The following is a 15926-nucleotide window of genomic DNA, read 5'->3' on the forward strand; positions in this document are numbered from 1 at the left end:
GGAAACACTCTTTACCTAAAATTACGATATGTATTTCTCTTTATAAAAAGCTGGTCTATGTGAAAAAGAGCTCAAGAATTACCTAATCAACACCGCATATTTTCACAGGTCAATGTGAACCAAAATAAAAGAGAAGGAATTTTCTTTATGTGCTGTCAGACACATTGCAAGTACTGTTTTTTTTACACATCTTAAGCTTCATAAAATTATGAATATCTTCCTTTTCTCTCCAACTTTTTCTTATGTGCGTTTTGCTCCATACTCTCCTTTTTTCTTTGTTAAATGAGATATAAAATGGCTTCAAAAAATAAAGAAATAAATAGAGAAGGAAGGGTTGTGAAGGTAGGCTGGAGGTGGGCGTGGAGGCTGATTTAGAGGGATGGAGGGAAGAGAGAACAGGGGAAAGGAGAAGAGAGAAGGGGAGGAGGAGAGGTAACAATCTGTGCTGGTTAACTTCTCCCTGTTGACCCTGCAGAAGGGGCCGTGACTCTCTCCATCTGCCTGAAATAATCTCCCACAAACACACATACTTATATGTTCATGCACACACACCTTCCCAAATGTGAAAAAAAGGATTAATGATATTCCAACACTTACACACAATCAGCCAGCATCCATCACTCCAGTTTCCAGGCATGCCAGTGTGTGTCTCACTTTGAAGACTGAAAGTGTTTATAGTGTGTGTCTGCAAGTGTCTGTGTATTATGTGGGTGTGTGTCACGTCTGGGGCACCATATGTTCCCCACAAATTTGTTTTCACCCCTAAAAAAGCCTATCCATACGCATATTAACCAGCTTTAATTACAATCTCCCCTACCCACATGCATACTGTACATAAAGTTGCACGCACACATACAGATACACACACTTCCTGGGTGAGGTAGTGTGATTTCCGAGTTTCTCATTTCTAGTGAGAACACTTGAGAAACAAGTTAATTGACATTGACTATTCATATATACAGAGTGTGTTGGCTGGGCCGTGGGCAGATGGTGTTTGCAGGGCCCCGTTTAAACCAGTAGTGAAAAAAAGAGAAAAATGCTGCTTCAGTCTTGTTCCCAAGTGCCTCAACTACAGGATGAGACTGAGACTGTATCACCCCCTCAAAGATGAGGAGCGGCTCTGAATCCAGGTGGTCAGGACCGGTTAGGAATGCTGTTAATTTTCTATCCACAAGGTTGATAGTTGGACTTATTTGATGTCAAAAGAGGAAATCAATCCCTGATTTCAAAATGGCTGGGATGAAAACCAGCAGGCCTCTGGACTCAAGGGACCAGACCCAAACACTATTACCACAAGTGTTTGGGTCACCACAAGCAGCACTAGACTCCTAACGTTTTCCAATAAATTTCAGTTTTACATAAATAACTTCAAACACACGTCTTTGAGTCTGACCAAAAGTAAATACAGAAAGAAGCCCACTGGATTAGCTATTGTAGATAACTGCACAGGAACCTAAATCACAGCTAACCAAATAAGCTGCCTGTTACCAGCTGATGTGGTGAAGCAGCATGTTGCCTCAGAAGTATCCCAGTGCAGCGAGCTACCACAGCTTATCTTGAGGGTGAATTTCTGTTTACTTTTGGTTGGACTGAGAGACACATGATTTATGTAGTATTTTAATTTATTTATAAAGCTTTAAGAGGCCCACACTTCACACCAGATATATGTTGTGCTGCTGGAGTCCACAATTCCTGCCTCCCTATGGTGAAAGTGGCGAGTACAACATTTAGTCAAAATTGTAGCAATTGACTATGAATAACAATTTTCCTTTAAAAATGGAACTGAAATAACAGCTTTCTGTGATCTCTTTTCTTTCTCCAAACCTATTTTCTTGCTCACACCTGACACGTTTCCTGTTTGCAGCCAATTCCACGTAGAACATTTTGAGGCAAGTGTAGTGTTTGTTTTTTTTAAATAAATGATAAAACACAAGAGCACAAACCTTGCCTGGAGATGTTTCAGTGCTGCAGTGTAACACAAATGCTAATCATCCTAATTGTTGTTTTAAGTGATAATCCTCAATCCCATGGTTTCCTTTTATGATAACGAGATCTTTCTTTCAGATTAAGAGATCATTGGTGTGGCACCTTTGCTTATAAAGGTGTGCCCAATACTCTGTCTTTTGTCTTTTTTTTTTTCTTAACTTTGAGTCCAACCTTTCCATCTATGATCCCATTTTCTATACCTACTTCAGGGTCATTTGTAGATTGAGATTATCGCAGCATGCATTGTGTGGGAGGACACTGAGTACGCCCAGGACATGGTCGCCACTCAATCACGGAGCTAACACACAGGTGACAAACACTTTCATTCTCACACCTACAGGCAATATAGAGCTTCCACTTCATCTCGCTGGCATGTCTTTGGACTGTGGGAGGAAACAGGAGGCACCCAGGCACATGGAGAGTGAAGCAAACTCCACCCAGGAAAGACCAGGATCAGGGCTAAGATGTAAACCCAGGATCTTCTAGTTTTAAGGCGAAAGACTGTGCTACCCTCAACTTTAAACCATTTCTTTTTAATTTCATCTTAGGTTTGCCATCAGTAGATTTATTAGTTGTATTTAATAGTAGATATTATTAACATGTTTATAGCAAAACCCTTTAAATTTTCAAAATTAAAAAAAAAATAAAATCCTGACATTGGATTTATTCTTTGTCGTTCTCCACCTTTCCTGTGGTGCTTTCTACATGGTTGCTTCTCTCTGGTTGATGTTCTGGTTGCCCAAAGGACAGTTGCATGTATGTATAATTCCTCCACCCTTGACTAGTCTTATTTACATTATTTTCTGCTTTGATGTATCCAGTTACTACTCACATGTAATATTTCATCTGAATTAAAACCGTGACACTTCTGGACAGTACTGTGGATGCAAATCAAATTTCTAGTATCTTTAGTGTAAGAAGAGGCACAGAGATGTGCTTTGATGGTCTTCATTAATGCTTAACTGGTTATTAAGTGTTTTTATTCAGAGCTCAGCCTCTCAGTTTAATGAATGGGAACATACATTATATACGTACAGTTGTAAAGGGCACGCTGTGATAATGATGGCAGGATGCAGGAGAGGGTAAAGGAGTTGTGAACGATGGTGTCTCTACCAGCCGTGAAAATGGCTGTGGCACCTCCAAGTCACACATTTCTGTCTCTGACGGGGAGGCTGTCGCCATGGTAACGTAGCTTTTTGGCTTTGCAGGGTGATAACAAGGTGGAGATGTGCTTAAAGAGGGAGGGGGGTGAGGGAAGATGGGGATGGGTTTGCACAGAGGGAGGGGGGAAATAAACTCAAAATGCTGCTCCCAAAGTATTTTAAACCCCAGAGAGCCTCTGCCACGGACAAAGGAAGAAACGCATGGAGGAATCATGAACACACACATACACACATACACACACACACACACACACACACTTTATAATGGTACACTTGCGAGGTCCTTACATTTAATACATTTATTCTCTAATGCCTTCAACCACTATAACTGAATTCTGAATGTTCTTTTTTTTTAACCAATATTAACAAAGGTTAATTTTTCTTTTTCGCTTGCTACAGGAGTTTTACACTGTCACTGCAAGGTTGATTATATTCCTCGGAAATGATTTTCAGAGCCTTGAGCTGCCAACGCTGACGGATTCCTACTCTCCTAATTTTGTGACACAAAGTACTTCAAAGAATTCACCTGGCAACAAGTCAATGAACGGTAAAAAAAGAAAATAATAATAATAATAATAATAATATGCCTGTTCGTTTACACAGGCCTCAGGCTTGTTGATGATTTAGTCAGGTGTTGGCAGGTTCCATCACAGTGTTGATGTTACTGCGCTGAAAGATGAGTTTTTAATGAGTTTTGGTTAATGCAGTTTAACTGCTATTCTATGTATGTATGCCATTTATGCATAGTCTGGTGAGCACTGTTACGGAGAACTAAAGCTATGGAAAGTAAGGGATAAAATTCTCAGCACAGCCGTTACAGCATTATGGCAAAAAAAAAAGAAAGAAAAGAAAAGAACCAAAACTCACAACCTACATCAAAAACTAGGAAGCTAAGAAGGTCCAGGTTGAAAATAAACATAATTGTTTAGTTAATAATAAACCTTTTTGTTTTTGTGTGTATTTCTTGTGCTAAAATTACGTTAACCTTAAAGCTGCAAGGATCAGTATTTTATACAGTCACTATGTGTGATGCTAAAGAAGGTGCACACTGTGACAAATCCACAGAGAATTATCACCCCACTCTCCTCAGCTCCACTGAGCATTTTAGCTTCTTTCAGCTCACTGTTTTGTTTTTACAGCCTTCAGCTTTACTGTTTTGCCTTCACACTCACCACTGTCGTCAGCATTTTCATCAACAGCAGGCAGCTGTTTTCAACAAAAAAGGCCCCGATAAATCCACTAAACACAAGACGCAGTGGGGTAAATGGCAGCTGGACAAAGAAGTGGTAGGTAGTTAGTAACTAACTGGTGAACAGAGTGAAGCATTTAGCAGCTAAAGAGGAGGTGATGAAGACTAAAACAGAGCTACAAGGAGAGTGAATACTGGACTTATGTTTGACCATATGTTAGTTATATCACATTTATAAAGCTATAATATGTCAAAAGAATCACATTTAGCTTGTTGTGGACTTCTAACCCTAAGCTGCCAAAACAGATAAATGCTGCTTAAAACATGTAATGTGTGTCACATCACTGGTGTTGGTACTGTTTCCAAACCTAAGATATTTCCAATAGAGATTTAGTATAATTTTCCTGATTTGTGCTGTTAAGAAATCTGAAAGTTTTCTTCATGAACTGAAGCAGAAGGAGCAGAAATATAAAATGCAGTGTGCAGTAAAGGCTGCCATCCATCTTGACCTACTGGGAGTTTTTTTTTTTTTTTTTTTTAATACAATAGCGCTATTGTCCACAAATGGATGTATGACTGAGTTACTAATTCGAAAATGCCTTGTGTAACTTAATCCCACGTTTAATCTTTACTCTAAATTCAGGCCTTAACCAAAAAAACAGCCCTGTGCAGACCTCTGGACGTCACTGCCCACATCTTTCTGTCACTGTCGGGACATTTGGTCTTCATTATGATAAAACCACACACACACACACATAGCTCAGTCCCCTCTCTGAGTGGAGACAGATACCATCTCAGTCTTGTCTCAGTAATCAACTCATCAGCTCAGCAGCAGCAAGGCTACCAGCAAGCCTATGAACTCTGTCTCTCTCTCTCACACACACACACTCACACACAGCAGCTAATCAAGAGGGTGACTGGGACAGCGTCCATGAAAACTGGGCGACAGGAAGTTACAGCCATGTCACAGGAAATAGGATGTGTCTTTTGCCCAGGCTGCAGTATCCCTGCGATTAGAGGGAGCAGATTGAGCTGTCTCTTTGCATTACACACACACACACACACACACACACACACACACACACACACACATATCCAGACAGACTTACGAGGAAAGTGGACAGGAGATGGAGTTACGACATGAACCCAAGTGCACACACACAACTGCACAAATAAAGATGTTGTCTCTTATTTTCATCAGTGGAGGAGACTTCCTCTTAGTTTGTTTAAAGCAACAATGAAGGAAAAGGCTTGGAGAGAGAGGGTGACCATTTCCTTCTGTTATGACTAACACTGGTGCACACCAATTGAGTGAAACACACACATGCATACACAGGGACACGTACGCACAAATACATAATTACAAGGCTGATGCTGTACAGTGACACACAAAAGTTGACATGACGTTGTGCGTGACATTTCTACAGTGTCTCCACTTATTCCAGTGAATAGCTGCCACATATAATCACCATAAATCAAAAACTTTCTTGACCATTTTACTTCAGAGTTGTCTACTTTTACCTTATTTTCCTGGAGGTGATTTTGCTAAGTAGGATTTTGACCTTTTGTGCTAAAACTGCGTGGGTATACTGTTTCATTTCAAATTAAATAAAAAAATTTCATATTTAATAAAAAAAAAAAAGACAAAGACAATTTGACATGTGCATGTTTTATTTTTCCTCATTCTATTTTAAACTCATACATTTATTGCCCAGGTTAAAAACTTTCATCCCACGTTTTTGATATTTCTGTGCTTTGTGAACTTTTGTGTACGTACGGTATTACTAAAAGCAAACAGTAATTCAGAATATATTCTTCCATATTGACTCTCCAAACTTGCACAGGCACCTCTGCTCTAAGGCAGCTCTGCATTGAAGACCCAAGACATTTTCCTCTCAGCATATCTGCATGCAATAGACTAAAATCCTGCATCAAAATCATCTCAGAACGGAACGGAATCAGTAGTCAGTGAAATGTAATCAGTCAATGTACATACCCTCTATACTTGGGGTTTTATTCCTCTATGTAGTTCTGTTTTTGGTTCCTGTTCCAGGTTGCAAGATTACAAGATTCACTACTCACAATATTCACAATGCATATGGATGCTATACATTATATAGACAATATTTGCTAGATAGCTAGCAATGTACACACAGAGTCTGATGTTTTATTTTTATTTTTTGTTTTTTTCTTAAAAAATTCTTCTTTAAAATCCACTTCAGTCTGGACACACTTTGACATCACTGCCAGATCATGGAGCGAATGGTGTTTTTGCAGTTCGACAAGATCAAATAAGTGATCAGTCTTTTCCAGAGAAATGATCTAGATGATGTTGCGCCAGTTTCAGTTGTCACAATCTCATAGTCAAACTTTCTTTCACATAATTTTTATCAGGCTTACTATAATAGAATAGAATATACTTTATTAATCCCTTTGGGAGGTCCCTTGGGGAACTCAAGTAAATAATCAAATAATACACCTTCAGTATTTGGATCAAGCTGTACATGAAAAAACAAGTTGTGCAAAACTGAGTACAGGACATCTGTCATTTCTATGTGTCATATAAACATTTAATCATCGGTTCTGCTCCTCATCGCATTCTAGTAAAGTAGGTGACAAAGGTCTCAACTGAATCATGCAGTTTTAGTTGTTTAACTGTACCTAAATGGATTATGAAGGGGATTCAAAAGGATTTTGATCCAATGAGCAGATCCGATACTGCATTAAGATTTGATAAAATACTATTGAACTCCAACCCTAATCATATCAAAGGTGGCTCAAAGCTTGACAAATCCACAAACCAATCTACCGGTTAATCCCACCTCAAACACAAACAGCAATGACAGATATTTCCCTAAGAGGCATTTAATAGCATCAGCGGGAATCTGATTAGCATTTATCACATTAGTATGTCAAAGAGAGTACTGTGTAATCGTTTAAAACAGAGTGAGAGGTAGGACAGTAGCTGCAGTAGGTACTTCACATGAGGGCCCAGATCTGATGATGGTGGGAGATAGAAATCTCTGGCGCCGAAAAGGGAAGGGATACAGGAATGTCAAGGTAACAATGTTCACAATGTGCAGAGAGAGAAAGACAGGAAGACACAAAGAGAAAGAGAGACAACAATGAGCGATCCAGAGAGAGAAAGTGTTGCAGTGTTGGTGAGCTATGTCCTGTTGATGTCCAGCCACACTCACTGCAGTGCGTTACCTCATCTACCTTATTTAGATTCAGAGCAGGCCCTTCCTGTGTCCCCAAGAGACCTCGACCGGCTCTTAAACATTACAAGATGTTTTCAAGGAAAGAGTGTAGGAGAAAGAGACACAGATACTGGGAACAATTACAAGAAAGTAACAGTATATGATAATCTTCAGCTGGTGGAATATAATGATCTGATTTGCAGTCAGATTACGAGCGAAGGAACGTCTCCTTCACCTATGGTTTGAGTCGATAACAGATCATATTGCACTGCTTGCAGTGTTTGCGGTCTCATACCAGACGCTGTTGTTAAAAGCATATCAACAACACACAGACAACATCCTTTGTTTGTATGTGTCGCTGTTCACAGACAGAAGGCCTTCTGTTGCCTGAGGGCCAACTGATAAGGGTTTTCCAATGAAGCTACTAATACAGATATTTTGAGATAAAAGCCACTGATAGATGGCATTTTGATTCATCTGGTCAGTCGTGTTAAGGAAGAAAAAATAAGTACATCTCGTTGGCTGGCTTCAGACATATAGGAATGTCCATCTCAACAGTGTTGAAAGATGCTAACACAAAGACATTTCTTAATAATTGACCAACATCGGCCCCGATACATTGACAAATCCAGTTATCAGTCCACAACCCCACCACCGCCCTCATATAATTAGCGTGGTGTTATGTGGCCATGGCTGTCTGATAATGAAGAAAGCTTGTTACATGGTTGGAGAGACACTTAAGAGGTGCTAGGGCTTTCATTAGGCTTTGGTTAAAGGGATTGTTAGCCATGCTGGCAGCTGTTAATTGGTACTCAGGAGGCTGAAGTCTATAGTGTAAAGGTACATGTGCGCGTGTGGAGAGGTTCGAAAGGTATTCAGGTTGAACTCATTGTCAAAAGGCCAAACAAGGTCATGGCCCTAGCTGTTCTTTGATTCAGACAGCAGTAGGTCTGGGCTAAAAACATGTGCGGTGCTGTTGTCAAGGGCTTGTAAATTACACACAGCAAATGTGGTAACAGCTTTGAATGTATGACTGAATATTTGCTGGGATGTAAGAATACACATCTGTTCACATGCTGCTGTAGTTCATAATTATTATTATTCCCATGATTTTAGCTTTCAAGATGTTTACTATGGTCTTTAGTTATGAAACTTCATCAGACCGCAGCAGTGGCTGGATCACTGTATAAGGTCTTTATAGCATGCAATGTTTTATGTTCTATTGTGGAATATTTGAAATCACTATATAGTGAACAAATGCACACACTCAGAATTTGGAAGCTAAGAAAAAATAGAGGTCAGTTAATATAGTGCACTAGATTGTAGATAGGAACAGACTTCAATGCAGCCACGGTGTTTGTGAACTATTAATTAGTGTTAGCTACCAGAGTTTGCTGCTGTTATCTCGCCAGTTAGAAAGCTTTAGCATATGGTTACAGGAGTTTATGCAGTGATACTACAGCAGCACGTAGTATATGGATGATTAGCGTTACATTCTGGATGTTCACTGCAGCTTGTTGTTTATAGCTGCAAAGACTGGTTATCAGTATGTTCGGCCACTGACTCAGAACTGACCCTTTACTCTCAATTATATCTAAAGCAAATCCAAGCCGACCCAAACCGTACGGCTAAATTAAACACACAGGCTTCACATTCACTCACTTTAAACTCATGCAGATATTATTTAAGCAGGCGCTGGAGAATGGCAACTCTGAAGTTTGTGAAAAAGTTTCTGTTTTGTGAAAGCTAATGTATTGTCCCATTCAGATGTGCAAAGCACTCGGTCAGCTCCCACTTGTTGCTGATGTAATGCAGAGTGACACACAGATTTTGCAGTAATTATATGTCCACATATCCAAAGTGAATCCCTGCTGCTATCAGTCAGCTACTTTCTCAGCTCTGGGAAGATGATGAATTGAGGGGTGAGAGGTTGTGTCTTACTCATAATAAAGAAAATCATAGCAGCTAATTAGGTCTGATTAAAAAAATTGCACTGCTGTGTATCTGTTTTATTTTTTGTTTTCATGTTTATTTCACCCATTTCCATCGGCATTTAGTTCCTTTCGCCGGTTTCCACAAATTAATATAAGTGCACTGTCCGAACTAGTTGGTTGGAGGTTAAAGGAAAAGTATAAAACTTCATAACTTATTGATATATCCAATTATATTTTTTTTATTTGTCTGAAAACCTTTTTACTACATTTAGTCAGGTACTCTTTCATATCTCTGCCTCTCCATTGAGACTTTTATCCCTCGGGCTTATCAATGCAGTAGGTGGACACACGCACACACACACACACACACACACACACACACACACACACACACACACACACACACACACACACACACACACACACACACACACACACACACAAACAAACTGTTTATATATGTATATATATATATGTATAAATGCATTCATCCAATGACCTGACATCTCCCTCTATTTAGACAACATAAGTGGATCACACTTGTGCAGTTTAAGTAAAAATAGTAAGTAAGTCATACTGAACACACACTCAGCACAGACGTTCACAAGCAGATGCACAGCGGAACACGAATATCTCACAAGCGCACACACACATACACACAGCACACAGTTAATCCAATAAGCCATGGGGGATCAAGTCAGGCTCAGGGAAGCTGGGTTCACTTACCTAGCTTCTCTCTGTCAGTGCAGATGTTATGTAGAAATGTAATTCAGAGTCATAGAGAGCAGCTGGTCTGTTGCCTTGTTTTATTCTAGTAGTCTTTTCTTCTCTGGTCTGTTTTGTTGCCTATTCTGAAGTATTTTTGGAGTGTATCAACATCCCGCATTAAAACTAAATGTATCCCATGAGGATTTTAGCATTCATAAACTCTTTGCTCATCATTCATCTCTATAAGGCTCAGGTGTACAGATATTTTCCTTAAAGGCGAGGAGGACAGGGTGGGACCTCGATGCAGCCCAAAAGAGTTCTGCAGTGTGGGACAAGATTAATTTTCCAGCATGACAGTGACTCCAAACATAAAGCCAAAGCTACACAGGAATGGCTTTAAAGCAACAATGCTAATATCCTGGAGTTGAGTCCAGACCTCAGTCCAGTAGCAAGTTAACAGAGCTGCAGCAGCTTTGCAGAGAAGAATGTGGAAAATTTTAGTGTCCAGTACAAAACCAATACACAGGTATCCACATAGGCTCAACACTTTAATTGTTGCCTGAGGTGCTTATATAATAATAAATATTGATTTGAAGGGGTTAAACAGATTTGCAATCAATCACCTTGTGCATTACATTTATATTCTATATCCTTAATCAATCTGTACATTTTTTTTTTCTTAGACTGATACTGAAGACTACTTTTTCTGTGGATAAACATCCACTGTTAGCTGAAGTTGAGTTGAGCTGAAAGACGAGAACAGCTGGGTGATAATGTTACTTCGTCGCTACGACTGACCTTTCTCTTTATGATGAAAATATTTTTATAGCTGCATTAACTACACGTTTGGACTCTTACACTTTCATGTATGTGGAAACATTACACTTTTTATACAACTACATGTATCTGACAGCTTCAGTTACTTTGCAAATTAAGATTTTATAGATAAAAATATGATCACCTTTTGCACTGATATAGTACTCACTTTTAAGTACTTAAACAGGCTACAACATTGCTTTTTCCTCATCAATGCATCAGCAATAATAATCCAATAATGTAATATGTACAATCATTAAAGACTTTTAGTTGTAATGGAGTGCCTAAGTAAAAGATCTAAATATTTATTCTAGCACTGCGCAGTGTTTTGTAGGTATTTGTGGATATGCAGATCCACAGCTTTTAAGTAAGACACAGTAGACACGTTCTACAGTATCTTCCATTTGATACAGCAGTGCTGTGACTGCAGATCCCCACTTTCTTTGCCTCATTATACCTGCATGTTGTTATTGTCACGATAAATCATAAAACCTTCCTCTGGTTCCAAAACCCTTGAGATGTATGTAAATACATTTTGAAACACCGGCAAAGTTATTCACAGTACAAAGGAAAAGACCTACAATCAAAGACATAAAGCACACGCAGGCATACGTAATGTGATATAAATACATATGCGCATAGGCGCAGACAAACACACACAAACAAACACAGACACTGTTGTTCATGCACAATGCTGTAAATGTGCTGAGTTTGCAGAGGAGCCTTGACCCAGTGTCTCTGACTCATAATGACTTCAAACACCAGTGCAAGTACAGCGCTGTCAGGCATGCATAGATAGGCACACACACACACACACATTCACATTCTCATGTTAATGCAGGAACAACTGTGATAAGGGAGCACGTGTTTGCACAGTTTTCACCAACCACTTAATCCCTATCGACCAGAGAAGGAGTATGAAGAGAGAAAACAAAGATATAAAAATTAGAGACTGAGAGCCCACTGATGATTTTAGCAGGAGCCTTATCTCACCGGGTTTTGTGTTGGACGCAAACAGTTTATCAGCACTAAACATTCAGGAAAAGGAGCAAGGCAGAGAAAAAACAGCCTTGGTCATCCTCCAGAGAGTTGCTCTGAGTGGATCCAGACTGTGTTTCTGCAAAGTGCGAATGGAAACTATTTCTATTCCTCCCCCACTTCTTCTGCTTCTCTCTCTCTCTAACGCACACATATAGTTCATTTAGTGTTTCTACCCCCGATTACCCTTTCCCTCCCTTGTTTTCTAGCCATCTCTGTCCTTCCACTCCCTCTATCTTACCTCAGTTCACCTCGAGCTCTGCCCTACTTACCTAAAGTCAACTCTGGTGTTTGAAGCAGAGGAGGAGGGTGGGAGGAAAAACAACAAGGGGAGAGAAGGAGTTTGTAGGGACAGGAGGAAAAGGAGGAAGGAAGAAGGGAGGAGAGGAGGATGTAAGGTAAAGGGTATGATGCAGGAGGATGAAAAATGGAAGCGAATGCAAGAAGGAGACGAGAGGGAGGAAGAGAACAGATGAGGGTAGCTGAGGAGGGGATGGGATGGAAAGGGAGGAGGTAAGAGGAAGGGAGGGAGAAAAGGGAAACAGGGACAGCAGAGTTCAAACCAGTCCAGACCAAGTGAAGAGAAATGAAAATAAAAACATGATGCAGACAGAGATAAAGATATGTTTACATTATGATTCCAGGGTCAAATGAAAGTAATCAAGGGGCACACACACACACACACACACGCGCACACACACACAGACACACACACACACACACACACATTTAATGTTTTCATTCAATTGCATTTAGATGTTTTCCGGATATTGTTGATATAACAATTATACCTACAAAGCAAATAGAATGGAAAATTAAAGAAAAGGATAAGTAGGGATAAAGAAAAAGAGTGAATGTACTCAGAGTCTAAAATGTACAGAATGCTTTTTGTAAACAGATTCCAGTGCAGTGTGGAGCCGCAGGGACTTATCTAAAGTGGCTGTAACTAAGTTATACAGAGGTGACCTGAGGACACACTCTATTATCACGTGGCTCTCAGCTGCTGCAGAACCAAGATGTTCTATATGCGGCATGCCTGTAACAGTCACTGCAGTATGGATGAGGGGATGGTGCTTCTCAACAGGACTCCCCTCGCACGCTCCTACCCTGGGAATGCATGACACAGCCTGGTTTATTATGACTGATTATGACAGGTCTGAGTCCATGGTTATTTTGGTCGGTTGTGTTGGCTCATCAAATGCAGATGAATGCATGTTAACTACAACAGTAGTTGATGGAAAGTAGATGGAAAGTATGTGAATATTAAGAGGTGGATCGTCAAAATAAACCACTGGTGGAGCTATTTCCCTGGCTGGTGCCATTAAAGCACTGCAGAAGAAGAGGATGCAACAAGATGGCGTAATTAAAAGAGTGATAGTCAAACAATATAGAACAATCTAACATGATGGAAATACGACATTTCTGTCCGTTACATGTTTCCTCCTATTTAAAAAATCCTGTAGTTCATCTGGGAAAGCAACTTATCACCATCCATTGTGCGCAACCTCTAGTGGCCGAAGAAATTATGACAGGAGCAAAGGTGATGTAGTATATGGAGTGATGAAGTCCATATTAGCAGGAGGTTGGGGTGAATGGAAAGGTCAGCAAAACACAGGACTTTTATACAGCAGACCACTGTTTGTTTCCCATGTGAAACCGACAATCAGCATTGTTTCTTTCATCCATGACCGTTCCACAATCTTCCACAATCTAAACCTCCTGTTTAACGATGTAACCATGACGACGACATTCTAATTTAAACCCAATCCAAGATTTTTCATGAAACCTCAGCAAAGTCAACCAAACAGTTTGGTATGGAGGGAAGTAATAATGTCACTACATCCAAACCCAACTGTGCATTCTCTAGCAATACACAAGTCACCAAAATTTAACTTAAAAACTTAAAAAAAAACAAAAAAACCTGAGTAACATGATTACCTGATCCTACCAGTGTGAAGAACTGTTATTGCTGCTGCAAGAGCTAATGGGTAATGCTGTTTGTGAGACTACTGTGGAATAGATTCTCTTTCTTAATCCATTTCGGGCCGCCACTGATGCTATGTGATATATTGTTAAACTATTCACATGCACGATGTTGTCTCAAGCAGCAGGTGACAAAATACACAAACTGAGACATTCCCACATCCGTGTAAACAGGAAGCCAAAAGACAAAATGTAGCAGCAGAGAGCTTCCTCGCTGCTGGGAAACATAAGGTGTTTATGTACAGGGTAAACAAACGTAATACAACGTGTTAATAAGTAGACTTTAAAAGTGCTGATAAGCTTTTCTTTTTTTTTTTTCTTATTTTGGATAGAGCCAGGACAGCGGTTTCCCCCAGCCTCTAGTGTTCGTGCTAAGCTACACTACACAGGTCCTGTCCCCAGCTCTGTATTTACCCCACACACACACACACACACACACAGAAAAAAATAGTTAAACATTTCCCAAATGTTTAACTATTCCCTTAAATAAATATTTCCACTTGGAGTTACATGATGTTGGAACTTCTTTTGTGTTTGTCCCTCAAAGTCAACTGATACATACGTGTGTTTACCACATTCAACAAGTTGTGAAGCGTGCGTGCACCCCCGAAAAGAAGGGTGAAAAATGTCTGCAGAAGCCATTAACACCACTTTCACACACAAACATTGTGTTTGACACATCATAATGAACACCATGTTTAGCTTGAGTCTGACCACTCACACCTGACTGCCATCACGGGTTAATCACCGGTTGTTATCATTCACACAAGTCCAGTACTGACTGTTCCACACGTATCGGTGTAAAACCACAAAATTACATCTTACAGCTTTGTCAGATATAAAAATATATTATTAAAAGAGAGTTGTTTGAGTTCATTAAACATGGTCTCTGCAACATTTCTGAGGCAGATTCAATATGATGTTGCAGGCAAAATGGCCTGACTTTATAGAAATCCTTTTCTTTATTTAGCCCCCTTATGAAATGTTGATGCATAAACTCACACTCCCGGGTATGTGAGCAGCGTGGAGTGAGAATGGTGCGATTTGGCCTGCAGCACCGGCTCTACTGAAAGTCACAGCATCATCAGTGTTCCCTCTTATTCAAAGAAATCATGTCAGAAGAACAACACATGCTAACAGCACACAATGTAACTGTAGGAGACATCCACTAAAACCACCACTGTTCATGTTCATCATTATGGTGCTAAGACAAAGAGTGGCTGGAAGAGGATAATTTTAAACCTAGATTTGGTGTATTTCCATCAGCCAGGTTTAAAAAGTAGACAAGTAAGAACCCTCCAATGTCCGGTTGCATGTGAAACATCTAAAGACTCTTTCAGGAGTTCATTTGTTGGCCACATTTCACACTGTTCAAGTACAAAGACAAAGGCATTCACTTTGCAGCATACAGCAATGGTCACAACCACAGACAGCTGCTTTAGAAATGGGAGCAACAGATGGTATGACATTTCTGGGAGGTTGTTGTGGACACATTTTACAGACATTTCAGAAAGTTCAAAGCTACTTTTGAACAATAGTGCAGTGGGACTGAAGGCTCGCCATCCTATTTATTCGACAAATGTGTTTCCACCATAGCTGATTGCACATATTCCTATGACACCAACCACAAATGTACTGCATTTGAAAGTAAACAGATTTTATCATGTCCATTCCTCTTGTAGTCACACTAGCAGCAGCGGGGCTGCGGGGATGACAGCCCATGGCTTTGGTCCAGACTGAAAGATATCAGTAACTACTGGATGGATTCCTATGATATTATGTACATACATACATTCATGTTCCCCAGAGGAGGAATTCTACAGAGTTTTGTGACCTTCAGAACTGGCGGAATCAGGTCAAAGCTGCAACTGCGTGGATTGGCACAAAATTTCGTACAGATGTTCATGGT

Source organism: Toxotes jaculatrix, chromosome 13 (assembly GCF_017976425.1).
Source record: "Toxotes jaculatrix isolate fToxJac2 chromosome 13, fToxJac2.pri, whole genome shotgun sequence".
In the NCBI taxonomy this organism is placed as follows: domain Eukaryota; kingdom Metazoa; phylum Chordata; class Actinopteri; family Toxotidae; genus Toxotes; species Toxotes jaculatrix.